The sequence below is a fragment of the Meles meles genome, chromosome 19 (assembly GCF_922984935.1).
Source record: "Meles meles chromosome 19, mMelMel3.1 paternal haplotype, whole genome shotgun sequence".
NCBI classification, from domain to species: domain Eukaryota; kingdom Metazoa; phylum Chordata; class Mammalia; order Carnivora; family Mustelidae; genus Meles; species Meles meles.
In genome coordinates this window covers 30,841,578-30,862,348 of record NC_060084.1, presented here as the reverse complement: position 1 = coordinate 30,862,348, position 20,771 = coordinate 30,841,578, and the positions used below count along the sequence as shown (strand labels likewise).

Genomic DNA, 20,771 nt, shown 5'->3' with positions numbered 1-20,771 from the left:
TCTGAACTTCCACGAGAGCCTCCCGAGCAAATATCCTTGCATCATCTCCTTATACAGTAAGCACTTATGTTTCAATTCTCTCCACTCTGCTAAGTTAATTATTACTCTCTGTTCTGCTTTCAGTCTTTCAAAAATGTCTTGACATCTCTCCTCCGTGGACACCCTGCTCCCATTCTTTGTCCTTGTTGGTAAAGATCCAGATCCGGATAGATAGACAGATACGTAGGTTTTATTCCTTTACTCGCCTGTGAACATGTGTGTAAATACACATGCATTCTATTTGCCATATTTACTCTGGCCCAAGGGGAAGAAACCAACCAAGAATTAGCAGCAATATGATCTAGATCATCTAATCCCTAATCTGATCCCTTTCCATTCATCAAGCTGTTCCACCATCTGGAATCTAATCGTCTCTCAATTATCAGGCAGAACAATGACTCTGCCACTTTTTTAGCTGCAGAACCTCCATCAGTCACTTAAACTCGGTTTCTTCATCTATAAAACTGATGTAATAATTGAGTTGACCGCATTGGATGGTGGTGAGGATAAGATATAGCGTTGGAAGTGCTCAGCGCAGCCGCGCCAAATGGAAAGTATCCATAAATGGTACCTGTTATTTTAAATGTAACAAAACTAAGAATCCTTTGCCCTGATTGTACAAGGCCAGGGATTTCTAGTCTTCTAGCTCTTAAACTATTTATCCATCTCTCTTCTTTTGTGGCCTGTCTAGCCAATTAGAGGTACAATTACTTTTAAAGGAATGGCAGGTAATACTAAGCAGGCACATACTATGTTGGGAGGCAGTGTTTTTCAATGCAAAATGATTCACATAAGCAGGAAGCAGCCCATTTCCAGGGGCAGCTCATCTCCTCATACAAAGAGTAGATGCAACTGGGCTGGGAGAAATTGTATCCATTACACATGGGGTGAGGACATTAGAAAAGCCCCTTAGTCTCATCTAACCTTGAAGGCCATTCGCAAAGTTTCTCCTTCTTCCTCTTCTTCTTCCTTATTTTTTTAGGAAATAGCTTTCTTCTTATTATAAAGGTAACAGACACATGGGAGAGAATTCAGAAAATTTAGAGTAAAAATAAATTCACGTATGGTCCTATCTTCTAAAACCACCTAAGTATAATCTGTTAAAATTTTGATATGTGAAAAACTGGAACGGATATCCACATATATGTCAATCTAAATAAATTTAAGCCTAAATAAATGTATATAAAATATGATATGTATGCAAATATAATTAGACATATAATTATATCAATTATAATTCTAAATTCTAAAATAGAACACAGAAAAAATAAAAATAAATTAAAATAGAGCATAAACAATATAGAATTTTATAAACACAAAAATAGGATCATATAGTTCATAATGATTTAAAACACCCTTTTATTTAACTATGTACTATGGATCTTTACATGTCAGTAGGTTTATCTATGTATCTTTTTTCTTTCCTGAAAATTCATTCTTCATTTGATACAACAAATTAACCTGTAAAGAGCGTCACTTATTTTCATATTGTAGAGCAAACTTACGGAATAGGAATCCATTATCAGCTCCAAGAATAACACGTATGCTTTAGAAAAAGTCATTTCTATTTGGGTTTAAACAAACATCAGTGTGGAAGGAGTAACAAATTATCTCCTTCTCCTGACTTGTCCATAATTTTATGAAATCATCACTAGGAACGCTAATAGTTGGGATGTCACATAATTATGCCAGAGTCTGGTAAGTGTAGTGAAACCAGCCATCTGAATCCAGTTAAACTATAAAAACATGACCTTTCATTGTCCTTCTCTCCTGGCTCTGGGGTAGGAAGGGTCTACTTTATAGCCCCATGGGCTAGCTATAGGCTTGAGTTATAACGTGTAGGTTCCTTCTGGTTGTACTTGCAAAAGAAGCCATTTAATTCTTGAGGGTCTGACATCTAGAAATGAGCAAACTAGGAGGCAGACTGTTGATCTGGATTTACTCTGATGGAAAACATTTATGCGAGGAGTCCAGCTGATAGGCTGTTAATGTTGAAAAAATCCAAGCCTGTACTGTCAACGAGTTCCGTCAGCGGATCAGGACACCATCCCTAGACCTGTAAGAGACGCGTTCGAAGTTCTCACTGTCAAGTTGCAGCTCCGTTGGTATTATCTTCTTTGACTTTAATGCCCATTAATCTTTACCAGCTGTAGCAGCCACTGCTTGGTAAAACTTGGCCCCAAACTCTGCCTCACTGACCTCCAGCTGCCTGACAAATTCATTGCGCTTCTGCTCAGCCCAGCCTTGAAACCACTGATCCCAAAGATGTAGCTGACCCTCAAATATACGAGGTGGTCAGTTTGCTCCAGACGCACTAAGCTGGTCCCGCCTTTCCAGCAGTGACTGCTATTTTCTTGGCACCGCCTTCCCTACCAGGTCCTGTAAGGAAAGACCACACTGGGGATCCGACTAACTGGTAAACCAGTGAGGAATACACTTCATCTCCTAGGAAGGGATGTAAGACATTGGGGGAGCGGAAGAGTTAGTAATACTCTCTGGTACTGAGGGTAAGGGAGAAGGGAAGGATAGTGGCATCCTCTCCTTTCCTCTCACAGGGCAACCGGAGACCGTCACAAAAGTATTTAAACTCCAACTGTTGCCACCACTTCCATGTTTTCTGAAAACCCTCTATATATGTATTATTTTAACAAATATAAAATTCTCATATATAGTGCATATATTTGATCAATCTCCTCCCAATGGACATTTAGTTTGTTTCTTATTGTTGTGGGTTGTTTTGCTTGTTTTTACAATGTAAGCTCTTTTGTGTGATGAATATCATCTTTATGAAATTACTGGGTGAAAGTTGAGCACACTTTTAAGGCTTCTGATATTTAATACCAAATTACTCACAAGTGCAGTGAGTTACCCGCCCTCCCTCGAGGTTAGGGAGAGCGCCATGTCTCCATTCTCCTACCTACAATTGGGTACGATCTGTCATTTTACTTTGGCCAGTCTGATGGGTGGAAAAATAATATCAGCTGCTTCTCTCAATTTTGATTAATTTCAGTTTGATTATTTACATTAGTGGGAGTGGCTATCTTCTTATATCTGTAAAGTGGTCATTCCTATTTCCTCGTCTTTCCTGAAAGACTTCCACATTGTTCTCTGTCTTGGGGACGCGGGGCAAGGATGTCCTGCATACCTGTCCACCTACCTATTTCACTATTGTCTTTTAAGACGAACCAAAGGGACTCCACATCCACGAAATCTTTTCCAGTACATCTCAGCCACAAGTAACCTCAAGGGTCCTTTTATAAAACTATCCTTGTGGCTTTACCACTTTGCCTTGTTCTGTGGTTATTTATATCACCATCTTTTTTCTTCTTGCTTTCTTTTCCTGTTCAGGCAAAATGCCGAAAAGAACAGAACTGCCAGAAGAGCACATGCCATTTAAATACTATTTATTGTTTATCTATGGGTAGCAAAGTAGATATATATAATTATAAACATCAACACTAACTGATTCATGTATTAGGCCTAGCTTGGCCATGTGCAGTACAAAATAACACTGAATGTCAGCAGTGAAACCCAACAAAGACATTTTTCTCCCTCATGGGGAATCCAACCTGGGACCAGTGGCCTTTCTTCATCTTGTAACTATTTTGTCTGGAACACACTGATTTCAAGGTTATCTTGGCAGAGAAGGAGAAAGACAGAGGAGACACACAGACAGTTAAATATCTGGGCTCAGAAATGACAGGCATGCCTTCTCTAACAGTCCACTGGCCAGAACTAGTGACTTGGTGCCCACCCAGTTGCAAAGAAGACTGGGAAACCAAGGGAAGCATAAGCATACTTAGTGAGCATTACCTATCTCTGCCATAATAGGCTTCAGTGTTTCAGGAATTTCATAAGCATGAACTCATGTATACCTATAATCTAAGTAATTATAATTATCTCGGTCTTCCAGATGACAACAGGAAGTTCAGAGAAGTTAAGCAACTTGCCTGGGATCACTCAGCCAGTAAATGGCAGAGCTGGGATTTAAACCCCATCACTGTGATTTTGAACTCTCCACTCTTAATGAGTAGCTTATGAAAATTCCATTTAGTAAGCAACATGAAGAGAAGCTCCAATTGGAAAAAAATGTGTGGGTCTTGGGCCATACGTGGGTGAGTGATATCTTCTCCACACGAACGCGGTATGTAGCTTCTCTGCCCACACTCTGTACCTACTCATAGACTGAGCAGTGGGGTCCAAACCAGACTGTGTCTTTAAAAAAATAAATCATGATTCTCATTCTATTAGGAAACTGTGTATTCATCTCCTGATAGCAACTAAAGTGAAAATGGCTGAGAGCAATAAAAATCCATTTTGCTATTTAGTACAGTTTGTCAGACTAGAGAAATGGGATTGAATTTCAAAGCCACAGGCAAGCTGGTCGCAATCTGTGGCTACACAGTTGATGGGTTTTTTTCTTCTTTATTTACAACTCTTTTGATAAGCCTTCAGCAAGTTACATAGGTTGTTCTAGTTGTATCTCGTTTGACTGGATTAGAATACTTGATGACAGTTTGGATAAGTTGGAGGCAGATGGTTCTTGACATTTTTCATGGCATCAGTTACAAACCATGCAAGAAACGCTTTCATCCTTTGTTTATCCTTCACTTAGAAGCCACTATAGTAGATCGTTAAACTTTCATTTTTCACAGTGCTGATTAAGGCATACTACAAGGCAGATGTTATTCCGTACCATTTTTAACAATTTACATTTAGCACCAAAGCTGGCTTTGTACTTGTTCCAGTGGGGATCAACTCACTTTTTTAAAAACTTCAAGGTCAGTCTCTGAAATACTGTGACTCCCTTAACAATCCAGTGTTTCATAAACTTCTCTTGGTTACAGAAGCCGAGCTACTTTTCCATGTATGTGTGTTTGCTCGTCAACGCACACACGATGATTCAATAGTTCTCTTCCTTGAGGAAGAGCATTATTCAAGAGGCAGTTCGCTAAACAAAGAGAAGAGTCTACAAGAAAAAAAAAAAAAGAATCAAAATATAGCCTATCAGAATATCTTAATTTTTCTGAAGCAGTTCTAGACTCCGAAAAGGCAGACAGTCCTGAAACACAAGGTTTAAAGAGTCAGAAATATTTCTCTTTCCTTTTCCATGATTTAGTGATTTAGTAAATTACATGCTATTTAGTTCCACCTAAGACAAACAAGAGGATACAAGCTTCTTTAGATACAATGCAATATTGACAAATAGGCTTACTTAGCACAAATTGTGACAAAATTTGATTGTACTTTACAAAGGCACAGCCTTTCACTTTTTCTTTCTTCTAGAATAATTTCAAAGTAGATTCCGTTTGTAGACAAAAGATGATAGCTTGCTCAGGAAAAAACTGTGTATGGGAAATCCTGAAGACAGTCTCCATAAAATATGCTCTGATATATTGCCCACTTATTGGGAAAAAAAATATTTGAGACAGGATTAAGAGTCATGGGAGGTGGAGTGCTATTTCTCCCAAAAAGGAAAGAAAACCACAAACAACATAATGACAAATGCGTAAACAATAGCATCCATGAGCTCCATTATAGCACTGGCAGAACCCATGCACAAACAACTTTAAGGGTTAAATCTGGCCTTGAGAGATCATCTGGTCTGAACTTTACACTAAAATAATAGGAAACCTTTACCCTTTCCCTCCTCTTACCTCCACGGGTAAGAGGCCAGAAGGACCCGCACAGCAAGTAATTCGAGAACTTTCATTCAATCTTTGTGTAAAACAAAGTAACTATTTTGGAACAACCTATATGCTAACGAGCCCCTTAACTGGAAAATCTGGAGGCTGTAATAATAAAAGGAGGACTAATGAATATTTGCATATTAGTAGGCAAGGGAATCTGCATAGAGAAGTGTTTCTCTTTCTTACTGTGTGTGTGTAAGTGTGTGTGAGTGTTTAGAAAGGGAGAGAGAAAGAGGGGAGGAGGCAAAGGAGAGAGAGAATCTTAAGCAGACTCCATGCCAGCGCAGAGCCCCAGTGTGGGCTCAATCTCATAACCCCGAGAACATGATCTGAGCCAAAATGAAGAGTTGGGCACTTCACCAACTGAACCATGTGTCCACATTCTCTCTCTTTCTCTCTTTCAAATAAATAAATACAACCTTTAAAAAATAATAATAAAAAGAAATGATAATTTTGTTAAACTCACAGATTCCAAGACGAAGGGGATCCAGTGCTAGGAATAGTGGAGAGCAAGAAGGGAAGCACCAGGTCAGTCAGGAGGCAGAGAGGGGAAACTGTGGACAGGAGCCTTTATTGTGGTTTCTGAGGGAAGAACTGGGTCAGGCTGATTAAGGAGGCTTAGGTTTAGCTAGTTAGCATTATTTCTGACATACAGGGGCTGCTAGTTGTCCTGGCACCTGCCCTGAGCTGATTAGGGCAGTATGAGAGTCCCAGAAAGAAGGTGATTGGGGTTGGGGGCTCTGGATGGGTTGACCTGCACTGGCAAAGTGCACTCCCAGGAGAACTGATAACTATTTCCAGGAAGTTACTAACCACAGAGAGTTGGGTGGTAGTCCTTCCAGGGTCCTCAAGATGTTAAAGCATCGAAATACAGAAAATAAGAGATGTGGTTCATACAGGAGGGCAGGTTTTCCTGACCCCTTTGCTAAGCTAGGCCAAGGACACTGAGACAATGTGGCAGCTTGCATCCCAGAACCAGGGCTCCAAGAGAGTGCAACGGACAGCGGGAGAGCATGAAGATGTCGGGCAAGATGGAAACCAGTGTCTTCTGTAATCTAATCTTGCAAGTGACATCCAAACACTTCTGCTGGATTCTAGGAGTTGGAAATGAGTCGCTAGATCCAGTTCACATTCAAGGGCAGATTACACATCAGATGTGTACACCAGGAAGTGAGGAACCACTGGGAGATCAATCTATAGGTCGCCTACCACAGGGGTGAACAGAAATTTGAAAAACAAGAAACCCAAACCCCAAGCAAACAAATACAACATCTCTTCTTCCTAATCACGTAATGGAAGAAAGTAGTCCTCATGCTCTATGTGGGTTATGATTGTTCCCATTTTACAGTTGCATCTGGGGAGAAGTAGACTAATCCCTTTAGATAGTGTCGATCGAGCAGGGCTAAAGGCCACCTTCCAGGCTCTGTCACGTGGTCGCTTTCAACACAGTAAATGGGAGTTCATAGTCTGACAATTCATAATGTTCTGTGCAAAGGGCTAATTAGCATCTAACAAGATGTACAAAGTCAGTAACAATCTTAAAGACAAAAATAAGAACAAAGAGTGTCGATGCTATGGTGTTTTAGCCTTTTGGCTTGGCAAAGATGAATTGGATTGCTATCACCCAGTGTTCGGGAGCATATGGAGAAAAGACACTCCCATACCCTGGTGAAGGGAGGACAATGGGTATGCAATTTTGGCAGGCAATTTGGCAATATCCATCAAAATTTAAACATGTGCAGACCCGTTGATCCAGCAATTCCACTTCTGGAAATTCAACTCTAGGAAATCATCAGTTAGGCACACAGAGCAGTATTTGAACAATTATTGATATGTTATTGAAAATAGATTGATAGGTAAAAACAATCAGTGTCTATCAATGGTGGATAGGTCAGATAAATTATAGATTAGATAAAATATAAGCATTCCTTACAACTGACAACTTATATTTGTATTTATTGACAAGGAACAACCTCTGTAAAATATTGCTGAAAGAAATCAGCAGAAATAGGAGAAAGAAGACACAGTGATTCCATGCATAATTGGAAAGTTTTATTTTAAAATGCTAATTTTGAACTATAGAATGCTTATGAAAGAAACTGAGGAAGACACAAAGAGGTGGAAAAACATTCCATGCTCATGGATCGGAAGAATAAAATGTCAACTTTGAAAAACAAAAACAAAAACAAAACTAAAATGTTAATTTTGTGTTCTGATAGGATTTCTGGTGATTGGAACCTTTTCTTTTTGTATTTTCTTACATTTTCTACAATACATATGCATACTTTTTTTTAAATTTTATTTATTTGACAGAAAGAGAGATCACAGAGACAACGTTTGTAAAGAACAAAGGGCTTGTTGGGTCAACAGGGTGAATTTTGTTTTGGCCGACTGTGAAGATCTAAGGATACACATGTAGCTTAACCACCATTAAAAAGCTTTTCCCACTCAAAACACATGTTTGAGTCACTTGGAAGAGCACCTTTCCAAGCAATAAGCTGTTGCTTAAATATTGTAATAATTGTCTTGAAAAACAGTTCATTAAACCTTGTGCACTTGATTTTTCAGGCCTCGTGTATCTGGATCTTTCCTATCCCAGACTCAGCTACAAAATGGGCTTCTTCTTTCACTCTGAACCCACGCCAAGAAGACATCTGTGCCCTCAACCCTTCCAATATATTCCATCTGCTTATTTCCCCAAGTCCAGAGCAATATGGAATTTACAATGCTGGCTTTTGTATATACCCTTAAGTCATGTTGCTTTTCTAAATGTGACTTTTCTAGGATTACAATTTTTATAAGGAAATCCCAGCACGTGAATGTTCCCATTTGGACAATAATAATTGGGAATCAGGTTGGACTCTTGCTTTAACTAGACATCAAAACTTACCTTCTCTACAAAGGTCTGTGAAATGAGCTTGCCATCAGAAGGTACTCCGGTCAAGCAATTTCCTGCTGCTAAGTTAAGCCAGCATCATCTTCTACCTAAATAGAATAGAATGGTGTCTCTGGAATGAAGGAGACATTTGTTTGACATTCAGTTTGCCGTGCAGAGAAGACATAGGTCTGGCTGTCCTTTTGACAAATCAGCCCTAAGGAACAAATCTTAGAAACAATAAATATATCATATGTGTTCCATAATGGAACAGAAAAAAAATGGCCCTATTCACTGATCTCCTGTCTGCTTTGTAAATAGGGGGGAGGAACTCTCTTATTTATAGGAAAGGAGGAATTTAACTTATTTTCATGATTAGATAACATTCTCTCATAATTTTTCAAGTTATCATGAGACAATTTGATGTGGATTAATGTATGTCTGGGTTTTATCACCTAGATGAAAAGCGTATCAGCACCGAGATGGGTATAGGAGACATCCTGTGATTTAATTATACTAAACAATCTTGTGCTTTAGTACACAAAAGATAACAGCTAACATACTGCTAAACATTTCCTGATATACAAGTCAAGACAAAGATAAAAGATTTCATTCCAAAGGAAAAATACTCTTAAGGAAAAACGGCTGTCATGGGATTTTGAAACAGAAGTGAAACAAAACTTAATAGTGGAGATGTGGGGCGCTCATGTAGGGATGTGATTGGGGGCATGGTACTTGTTTCAATATTCCATTCTCTTCTTTCTTTCTACTCACATTCTAGGTTCCTGCTTTTCTTTCCCTTGTGGGATTTGTATAAACCTACATTCATACCCCACACTAATCCTATTCTCTACCTTTGGGATAGGACCTATTTTTATCATTTGGTACACCTTCAGAGAATCTTCTCTCCCTAAAAGTGTTTCTCACTGTAATGAAAACTCACAAGGGCCAAAGTCCATTTGGGTGCATTAGTCCATTCTCTTTTACCATACTTGGTACCCCCCGGTTTGGACACGCTAACACAGAACCTCTTCAAATCACTCGAAGATTCATTGAAGTTGGATGAGATGACAGACAGAAAAGGAGGTGCCAACAGCTTCTAGCCTGTCCTTGATTCTCCCTACACAAAGCTCTTCTTCCTGACCAAATTCGGACTGAATAATGGTGACCCTGGTTCACCACTAAACAAAGAAACAACAGCTTTCCAGAAAGTTTTTATTTTGTTTCATTTTGTTTCTTTTACCAGATCCCTTTTGTGACCCTGCTCTGGAAGCTGGGACATGCCTAGCTTCCCAGGATTCCCTAGAAGTTATGACTTGTGCCCCTATGCCCATGTCTCAGGAGAGTTGTTGGTGACTCTTCTCTGATCCTATAACAACATTTTTCTGGACCTTAGTTCTCCAGCTCCTTCCACAGTCTGTAAGATCTAATCCCCCCATCAATTCTGCAGTCCATAATACTCACAGATATTCTGCTCCTTAGTTGAACCCCAGGGGGGACAGCCATTACCTAGTTCTGATCACAACTAACCCAACAAGAAGACCAATAGGTCATTCTCAGAGCTGCTGAGGCCACAGGAAATGAAAAGCCTGGAGGAATTGTGATCCTAGGGTGACATGAAAGCTGCCACAGCAGCAGCTATGGTTAGTTCGCTAATGCATAGCCCCCAACCTCTTTCCCTTCTACCTACATTGCCTTCCCAGTTCACCTTGCAGCAAGGGGTGGCCATTTCATCCAGTCTGGTCAATGAAAGATATCAAAAGTCTGCAGAGGGACTTTAGGGAACATTATTTTGCATCCTGAGAAAAGGAAAGGAAAGGAAAAGAGAGTTAGAGATTCCACTCCTCTCTCTTCCTGCCTTGAATTCATTCGTGATGGCTGGGGCTATGGCAAACATCTTAGGGCAACAGCATAGAAAGCATGAAGGAAAAGGCCAGTAATGCAAAGAATAATTAAGCAGAGAGGTAGAGCTTGGGTCCTTCACGAGAACAGTGAGCTACAAGACTTAGCCTAAGGCTGCATATCATTGAGCTTCCTATTAAATTAAATAATGCATGTCTTTATGTTAAAGTCAATGTTATTTGAGTTTTCTGTCACATACTTGTTGCCCGGTTCATTTCTTATCTATACAGGTGTCATTGGGCTTTTAATTAATGAGAAAAGAAAAATAGGACAAAAAAATGTATTGAGCACCTCTAGGTGTTAGACATATATCAGGCATTTTCACACACATTCTCTTGTTTAATCCTCAGAATTGCTTGGTGGGGTAGGTACTAGCTATGTTTTATAGAGGAGGGAATTGAGACACAGAAATTAAAAACCAGCCCAAGATCAACTAATTGGTGGGACCGTAACTTGCATCTTCTGCTTCACAGACCAATTAAGTCTTATTAGGCCATGAATAGATAAGATACATTCTGTACTCTTTTAGGAAGCACACTTAGGATTACTGGGGAAATGTTAGAAATGTAGATTTTGTCACCTTGAAGGTTATAGGATGAAACTGGTGCAAAGAAGTCATGTCTAATAATCGGAGGTAACTGAAAAATCAACTGGTCTTTCATACAAGGTACGAAGTTTCTTCATCAAGGGAAACATTCCCATGTAAGCAAGACAGATGGTCATGAAGGGCCCTTATAAACAAACTCCAGCCTTGGGTAGGGGAGTGATATGAATAATTTCTAAGATCCTATGACTTTCCAGAGATGTCAAGGTATTTTCCAATTCATTCTGACTGCCATATGTTTCTGAATTGGAGTTGTTTTTCTAGTCCCTCATCTTGAAGATGCTATCCTTGAGAGAATGGGAAAGCAAAAACATTTTCTGGTTTCTGGCTTAGGAAAAAAAGAAAAGAAAAAACCTTTCCATGCATCAAGGTCATTCCTTAGGGAAAAACCAAAATGACTGACAACTCATTAAGTTGGTAATGTAGCACCAACTAAATTTAGAGACACAGAGAGGTAATAAGAGGCTGGATATATTCTATAATTCATATATTACATTAAAGAAAATAACTTTTTCCCAAAGTGTATTTTCTCTTTTCTTAAAACAAACAAAGAAACACACACAAACCATAGACCCACGGGATGACAGAAGGAAGAAAGTGCTTCCTATTAACAGGACTTTAAATGATTGTAAATGAAGATTGGGTAAAGGATCAAATTAGATTTGTAGATAATGATGATCTTTCTTTCCTGGTTCAGAGTAAAGATCTGGCAGAGAAGCAATGTGGAAAAATAAAACCATTTTAATATTCAGTCCTAAAGATCATTTTGAAAATAATCTGTGTCTTTAGAGACTCTCCAGTGAGGCATCAGTGAAATTTAAGATGTCCCTGAGATAATACGAAGGGATTCTTTCTTCATTCTTTGGAATACAGAGAAGCATGGTTCAGTATGTTGAGTTCCTACTACAGGAGAGGCAACTGAAAACTGTTCTCCCCTCCAAAAAGCTTGAAAATAATATACATATATACATGATAAATACAATGAACAATGGGATAAGCAAATATAGAAGGATTTCAGAAGCAAAATAGATCATATTGTTCCCTTGTGGAAACATCCCTGCTCTTCCCCTCTATCATCCTTCAACATGTCTCCTCATTTTTCCTATTTTTTTAAAGATTTTATTTTTAAGTAATATCTATACCCAACATGGGGCTTGAACTCATAATCCCAATATTAACAGTCCCACGCTTCACTGACTGAGCCAGCCAGGAACCTCCCAGTTTTTTCCATTTTTCTGCCTTAGGATAAACGCCATCTCTGTTTAATTAGGTATCATTTCCCTGTTCTCCATCAAGACACCATGTTGATTTTCTAGTTAGGATTCGTTACAATTTTTCATTTTATATTTATTTGTTTGCTCGATTATATATTTTCTGTTGTCTTCCCTTTATAATATTATCTTCAAGAGGGCAAGAATGATATCTGTATTACGCAAATTTTCACACAATGCTTGGCATTCAGTAGGCATTCACTAAATGTTGGATTGATGGATGGATAAGATGGATGATGAACAAATGGGAAAAAACGTACATAGGTGATTTAATCAAATCTTAAAGGACACCCCAATTTTGGCAGTTGAAGACATGAAGGTCTGGGGAAGGATGCATTCTAGGTATAACGGATGGCAAGGGGGAAAATGGTATACGTGAGGAAAGTAGGCCAGTGGTATTTGAGAAACAATGATTCTACGTGATGTGATTAGATTTCCCCTCTCTAATTCACTACCATTGTGGTCATTTGGAATGGGCAGGAAACGGAGTAGGAACAGAATAGGAAATACCAGTCCATTTATCTTCAGTTAATTATATCATTCAGACCATTATTTGTCACTTAAAATTTCCTGCAATTTTTTAAAAAACTACACAAATAATGCGTGGATAGATTTCAATACCAAAAAAAAAAAGATGCCTTCCCTTTCCAGGGTTAAACCCTTAACCATAGGGAGAGGATACACTCCCAAATGTCTCTCCTGCATTTAACACACTCACATCTGCACACGTGTGTTCACACACATGCGCCTGTACATGTACATCCATGCCTGTGCATCCATGCCCGTGCACACGTCCATTCACACATACACACAGATATTCATACATATACAAATAAAAATTAGTGACGAATCTGTCGTAGGCGGAATAAGCCCAGTGTACCTGGCTGAGAGGATGGAGGCTTCCATTCTGTTAAACATGGGAACGCATCACGGGATTTGGGCTTTATCGTTCCCCACTCAGAAAGCAGGGCTTCCCTCCTCAACCTCAGAGACCCTTGGCTTTCTGAGACACGGGTGGGAAATGTAATTTAAGAGCACCGCACTTGGCAGGAAATGCTGTAGAACTGGATTCTGCACATCTGCACACATCTGTAAACATCTGTACACTTTCCCTTCAAGTCCTATAAAAAAGCTCTCTGATTCCTATTAGTTTTAGGAACTGACTCTTCCGGCGCCCCCAAGTCCTGACCTGGCCTAATGCATTTGCCTCAGTCTGAAAGTCTATGGACTGTGGCCATCCAGGCAAAAGAATTTCCCAAGCTCCTCTGAGTTCTCTCCGCATTCCTCTACCCACCGGAACCTCTTCCTTCTCCAGGGCTTGGTACCAACCAGGCAATTGCTGGTAGTGGAGGACAAATGAGAGGAGTCTCTGGGAAAGGGCCTCAAATGGCAGAAGAGATTCCGGTGAGTTCTCTAAACACCATGCACACTCTACTCGGCGACCTACCAGCTGCCCAGAACAGACACAATTTCGGGCCTCAGACACAAACCCAAGCTCTTCCAATAAAACAAATACTTCACAGTTCATTTAATCCAAGATATTGAAAAGACCTGCAGAGCCTCTGGGTTGCCCTCTCCCCAGGGATGCCGCTGTGTTTGAGTAAATACAGATGCTGCCCCCTTCCCAGCTCAGCAGCTGCTCTGCCAGCACCCCTAGCCTTCCTGCTCCTCTGTTTGTTTTCTGGAATCATCATTGGAGTCAATCCAAAGGAGGCTCAGGTGGGGCTGTCTACCTGGGGGTTCCTCGTCATGGACGGAAGTATGGCTGAAGAATATAGCTAGGTATGTCCAAGAAATCTTTATGAATTTTATTGGTCTTTATTGGTCTTTACTGGTCACTCCTGATTTGCCAAGTGCCTATCCTATGCCCGGCACTGTTCCAGGTGCTGTGGGTACAGCAGTAAAAAAGAAAGATGAAAATCCCAGGTTTTATGGAACTGATGTCGTAGCAGACAAGAAACAGTAAATGCATAAGACACAGTATGCCATATGGTAATGAGTTCTGTGAATAAAATGACTGGAGAGTCCTGGGAGCTGGTTGGTGGGGGGAGGAGGAAGAGTAGTGCAGAGAGGACCATTTTCAATAAAGTGGACGGGGAAAGAGTCCTTAAGAAAATGATATTGCAACAAAGACCAGAAGGAGGTGAGGGAGGGAGCCATCTAGATTTCTGGGGTAGGATTTTCCAGGCAGTGGTAACAAGTTCAAAGACCTTGCTTGGGGACACACCAACATGCCCAGAGTGTTGGGAGCACAGGAAGAATGTCCAGGGATGAACTTGCAAAGCAGTAATAGGGAATTAGATCTAGTAGGGATGTTTCCCCAATCTTAAGGACTTGGGTTTTGAATTCCCCAGCTCTAAATCAGTTTCAAAAGACGAGTTACAAAGCTAATTTCAACTTTGGAGGGAACATTTAGGGGAAGTACTCCTCGGCACCCCAACCCATCCTTCTCCTGGGGACTGTCATCTATCATCGTGGATGGCCACCAGAGGAACTGCCATGGCCTTACCTGACACTGGCCATGTTTCAACCACTCAATAGTAGGCACCTGAGCAAGAACCGGCGACTGATTCCCTCCCTGGGAATCTATTAGACTTGCAAAAAAGTAGAAATCAGACCCTCTCTCATGGCAGAAGCTCTCAGGTATGAAACCTAAGGTTGGGGGTGGCCCTGTTTTCTTCTTTGTGGAAATGATGGAGCACAAGGCAGAGAACAGCAAAAAATTTAAAAAAAAAATTTTTTTTTAAACAAGGACAGATTATTTCAACTTGTATTTAGTTTCCCGGTGAATTCTATTTATGTCCCTACTTACTTACAGTTCTCTTATTTAATCCTTCCTTGGTTGCAGGGAGACACGGAATAGAGCCACGAGAACCTGCTGAAGACAAAAGCCAGGTCTCAGGGAAGAAAAGCAGAGCACAGCACAAACCTAGAGTGGGACTGGAAATTATTATAAACCCCACGTGGCGTTGTGATTCCTGATCGTCAGACACAGAAGCATTAGCCTGTCTTCACCATGCCTTCCACCTTTTCCCCCTGATAAAACCACTGAACCCAACACTAGTCATGTTGGTCTCAATGTTTCGTTGACCTGGAAAGGGGACCCGCGGGTGCTGGAGCCAAGGTGAAAGTGGAGACCATGGTGGATTGATTCCAGATAAACGATTCTCAGACCTACAGATCATCGACACTACATGAGAAGCTATCTGCAAGGACAGGTGCCTGGCCATCACCCCAGACCCACTCAACTGGCCCAGCTTGGTCAGGGTTTCAAGCACCTAGACTTTCCAAATGTTCCCCAGAGTTCATGATCATCCAGTCAGTATATGGAACTTCCAGTCAGACCTCACGCCTTCACTACTCGGAGAAAAGGTGAAAATCAGCAACTGTGGGAAAACAGTTCATTCCAGCACATTGGCCTGTTGGTTGTTCTTTGTCATCTCAGAGTTTTCGTATTTCCTGAGCCCTTCACCTGGGACATCCCTCCACTAGCCACGACCTGGTCTCTTGCTTTCTTAGTGTATTTCCTAGAATGTCACCTTATCAGGAAGACTTCCCTTTCTAGTATTTCAAACGCCCTCACCCTCGTCATTTCCTGTACTCCCACCCCTGCTTTCTTTCTCCACTAGTATGGATGATGCTCTAAAATGTTCTATATTTTATTTACTTTGTTGTGTGTCATCTCTCCCTCTCCCTGCCTCAATAGAATGTAGGCTCCAAGGGGGCCAGGAATTTGTACCTGATTTGCTCACGTCTCTTATCTCCGGGACATGGACCAGTCCTCACGCGAGAGGAGGTACTCAAACATTTGTTGAGAGAACAGCCGCCTTCTTGGCCGTGTTTCCGCAACACTGATGATCCTGTTCTCAGAGTCATCTCAATCCCTACAGTTAGGAACCAAATTTCCAACAAGTCAGTTAACCTTTTACACAGCACCTAAGTGCCTGCTCTCATGCATCCAGACACATTTCTACATGCTTGGAAAGCACCCGAAAATGGTTATCCGGCTGAGCAGGGGCAGATCGTGGCCAAAGCAGGGCCTGAGGCCAGCTGGTTGTGAACTGACAGGAAAAAGAGGTGAAAGTGTGCACCAGTGTCAGAGACCTCCGGCTCGGGATGTTGCCCCACACTGACAAAGCCTCCGTCAGTCTTGTGTCTTAGAAAAAGAGCTTCCTCCCCATCTGCTCCCCAGAAAGTGTCCGTTTCCTTTCAGAGTCTTTCTGGATGATGAGCACCTGGGGGAAATGCATACTGGGGTGCAGTGATTTTTTTTTTAAGATTTTATTTATTTATTTGACAGAGATCACAAGTAGGCAGAGAGGCAGGCAGAGAGAGAGGAGGAAGCATGCTCCCTGCTGAGCCGAGAGCCCGATGTGGGGCTCGATCCCAGGACCCTGGGATCATGACCTGAGCCAAAGGCAGAGGCTTTAACCCACTGAGCTACCCAGGCGCCCCTGGGGTGTGGTGATTTAAAAGGGGGTGTTGCCTATGTGCCTTGTGTAGAGAACTCAGTATTATCCAAATGTCTTCCAGAGACCAAGAAACAGCCTCAGTGTTCTTTGCACTAGAGAATTGGGGGATAGGGGGAGGTGGGTGAAGAGAAAAAGAAATGACCTCTGTGAGTGCTGGGCTCCCCAATTTTTCTTTGTTCTGGTCACTTCCTCTCCAAGGGCAGGCTTCCAACACACAAGGGCAAGCTTCCAATGAGGGACTAGAAATGGGGAGTAAATCCAAGACAGAGCTGAGCTCTCCAGACGACTTCACGTTCTGTTTTCCCAAACGTAGTGGGGAGATAGAGAACCTTGATGATTTACCCTCGGCCGCAAAGCGGCACACACCGAGAGGCCCACCTCCAAGCTGGAAGTAAAATGTAACTGTTACACATGCAAAGATATAAGGAACTCGAGGCAGCTTCCATGACTAATTTATAATAGGAGTGCAAAAGGAGAAGAGGTGTGCTAAACCAAAACAAATGCTTCAAAGAGAATCAATAAGTGATGAGTGACTTTAAAAATGTCCATTTAATTAGGCTGCAAGTATATAAAAGGAGTCCACACTCAGCTGGTTCTTGAATTCCATTAAGTTCTCTTTCCTCTCTAAAGAAATCGAAGTAAAAATCATAGCCAGTACGCCACAGGTATGGTTTAATGCGAGGAAGGCGATATCAAAGCCAATTAGGGGACCCAGACCTAAAGAAAAGGCCTCGATCCTGGAGAAAAAGACTATGCATGAACTTTATTTGTTGGGGTTGGGGTGGATGTGTTGAGTTAAAAGAAGAAGTTTAAGGTATCCAAGTCCCAAATGTTTTGTGATTCCTGGCATTGACTGATTTTTTTCAATTATCTGGTTGAAAAACCAACGAGTCCCAGTTAAGCTGATTAAAAGATAAAAAATATCATGTTTTGTTCTTTCACCAAAGTTTCCTCGAATGCTGGCTTTATGCAGCATCTTCCTCCCCCCCTCACCCCACCCCCAGAATGCAAATAACTTATCTGGCACAGTTTGATTTGGTCATGAGAGGTTAGGATTTGGGCAGGGCTAGGGGGAGGAGAAATACCAACAGGACAAGATAAAATTATTTTACCTTTAGTATTCCTTCTAAATTTCTATTTCAGAGCCACTATTACATAAAGACAAATTATTTTTAATTGTGTTTTTAAGGTTTTTATTTATTGAGAGAAAGAAAGAGAGCACAAGCAGGGGGAAGGGGCAGAGGGAGATGGGGAGGCAGACTCCCCTCCAAGCAGGGATCCCCATGTAGGACTTGATCCCGGGACCCTGAGATCATGAACTGAGCAGAAGACAGATGCTTAACCGACTGAGCCACCCAGGAGCCCCTGTTTTAGTTATTTCTAAAAGCAAGAACCTACCACATACTGGCACAGGAATTGTTATTTTACATGTTTTTGTTCCTTTAATAATATAGAAACTATCATCCCCATTTTACAGACAGAAAGGTTCAGATCAGTGTTCTTATCTGTATGTGTTTTTTAATGCAGAATTATTTTGAACAGATTTTGAAATACTCATGTTTCAGTTACCATTGGCAGGTGAAAACCTACCCCATAACTTAGAATTTTAAACAATCATTTTTTTTTTCATGTTTACACATTCTGTGAGTCAAAATCCAAGCAGGACCCAGCAGGAACAGTGCACTCTACCCCATGATGTCTGAGGACTCAGCTGGGAATTAGTGATGGCTCAGAATGATCTGGTGGCTGCAATCGGAATCACCTAGAGCCATCTTCCCTCACATCTAGCAGCTCACCACGGCCATTGGCTGAGTCCACAGGTGGAGCTGTTGGCTGAAGCCTCTACTCTGTGTGGTCTGGGCTTCTGTACAATATGGCGGCCTCAGGGTGGGTGAGCTGCTTGAATGGCAATGCTAGGCCCGTGGGAAGATCACTGCCTTTTATTCCCTTCACTAGAAAGTGACACAGTGTTACTTCGCCACACTCTGTTAGAGCCAGTTGAGGCATAAGCCTGTCTCAATTCCAGAGGAGGGAAAAAAGGAGAGGGAACATAATCTCTTCTTTCAATGAGAGTAGTGTCAAAGATTTTGTGGTCATTATTTTAAACCATCGGTGGAAGTAATAACTTTAGAGTGCCTCTTAGAGAAATCCTGCTTCAATGATAGACTTTTACTACTTGCGATATTCTAGGCATTATCTTTATTAGGGAGATATTTCAGTGAAAAAGATTAAGAAGGATGAAGTATTGAGGAAAGGTTTGCCAACTGAAAGGAGTACACAGGCTATGCAGCTCATATGAGCAAACGAAAGAGGCCAACTTCACTAACACGGAGTGTCTCTCATCAAAGAGAAACTGGAAATCTGGATTTTTGTGAGAAATCTCCTGATTTTTAAAAATGCTTTGCAAACAGGAAAAATATTACATACAAACCACCAGTTTGATATTCCTGTAACTGATAGATAATGCTATTTTTTGTTCAATAAATATCTATGAAAGTGATTATCATTTGCCTGAGAATTTTCTGGGTCCTCTAATTCAATGACAAGCTACCTCCTGTTCTTTATGAGGAATGGCTTTTCCCATATCATGAACAAAATTCCCTGGTTAGAAGAAAATTAATTTACTCTGATCCTGAACATCGACTTTGCAGAAACAGAAATAACAGTCCATCTGTTCTAAAACTTTACAGAATCATTATTTGTTCCATTAGCTCCATAAATGGGCTGTCATCAGTAATTGTCCTGTGTACTGTGAACACCTTCCCTGAAACTATATCAAGCTTAACTCCCAGAGTTCTGAAAGATTAGTGAATCAGTGTTCAAACCCCTCACAGCTACATACACTCCCATACCATGCACCTTAAAATTAGAACATGTGAAAAGTAAAATGTTCCTTTCCTTTTGTAATGAATAGGTAATGAATATGCCCTCACTTACTATGCTAAGTTACCCTGAGGGATATCCAAAAGCCAAAGGGATAACGTAATATTAGTAACCTTCCTGTTATTATAAGTGGTTCATTAAAAAATAAACTCCAGGTCTTTAATTTCCAGCTAAGATGTAGTAACAGGGACCCTTGTTCCTGAAATCACTCAAATACAGGCAAAAGATGTGAAACAATGGTTTTCAAGACACTGAGCATCAGTCAACAAGGGACAGTGGTCCCCAAAAAGCAGGAAACAAATAAGGGGAGCCCCACAGTTGCCCCAGCTTACTCCATTGAGAGAATGTCTAGTCCATGGCATAGGAAGGGGGTCCCCATTGGAGCAAGGCAAATTCCCTGCTTGAGGATCTGAAGGTAAGTGTCTGAGGAGAGCATGGCGACTAGAGTTCAAGGGCAGAGAACCAGAGAGGAAAGAGTTACACAGGCAGAGATTCTGTAGCTCTGGAGAGAGGCCCCCTGGAGAATTTAGCATATTACTGGCAAATGTCTGGCATCTAATAAAAAATTACCAGGCATGAAAAAAAAATTGAAAAATAGAATCCATGATGAGGGAAAAAAATCAATCCATTGAAACCAACCCAGAATTGACCCAGATTTTAGAATTATGAGAAAAGGACATTAAAATGATAATAACCGCATTCTGGATCTTAAACAAAACTAGAGGAAAGATTGAACATGCTGAGTAGAAATATGGACCAAAAAACAAAACAAAACAAAAGAACAAACAAATTGAACCTAGAGAAGTATCTACAATGTGTAAAAGGAAAAGTACAGGAGGGGATTCATGACAGATGAGACATCAAGGAAGAGAAGATTAGGGGATTTAAAGACAAAAAAATGGAAATTACCTGAAATGAAAAGAAGAAAGAAAAAAGAAGAAAAATGGACAGGGCATCAGTGAGATATGCTACAACTTCAAGTGATGTAGTATGTGTTTTGCTGAAAGGAAGACAGGAAGAGAAAAAATATTTGAA

The 20,771-nt window shown here is 40.8% G+C and overlaps 1 pseudogene; it reads right to left on the bottom strand.

Moving 5' to 3' along the window:
- Positions 1 to 2,172: 2,172 nt before the first annotated feature.
- LOC123930767 lies at positions 2,173 to 2,574 on the bottom strand (annotated as a pseudogene).
- Between the last annotated feature and the right edge of the window lie 18,197 nt (positions 2,575 to 20,771).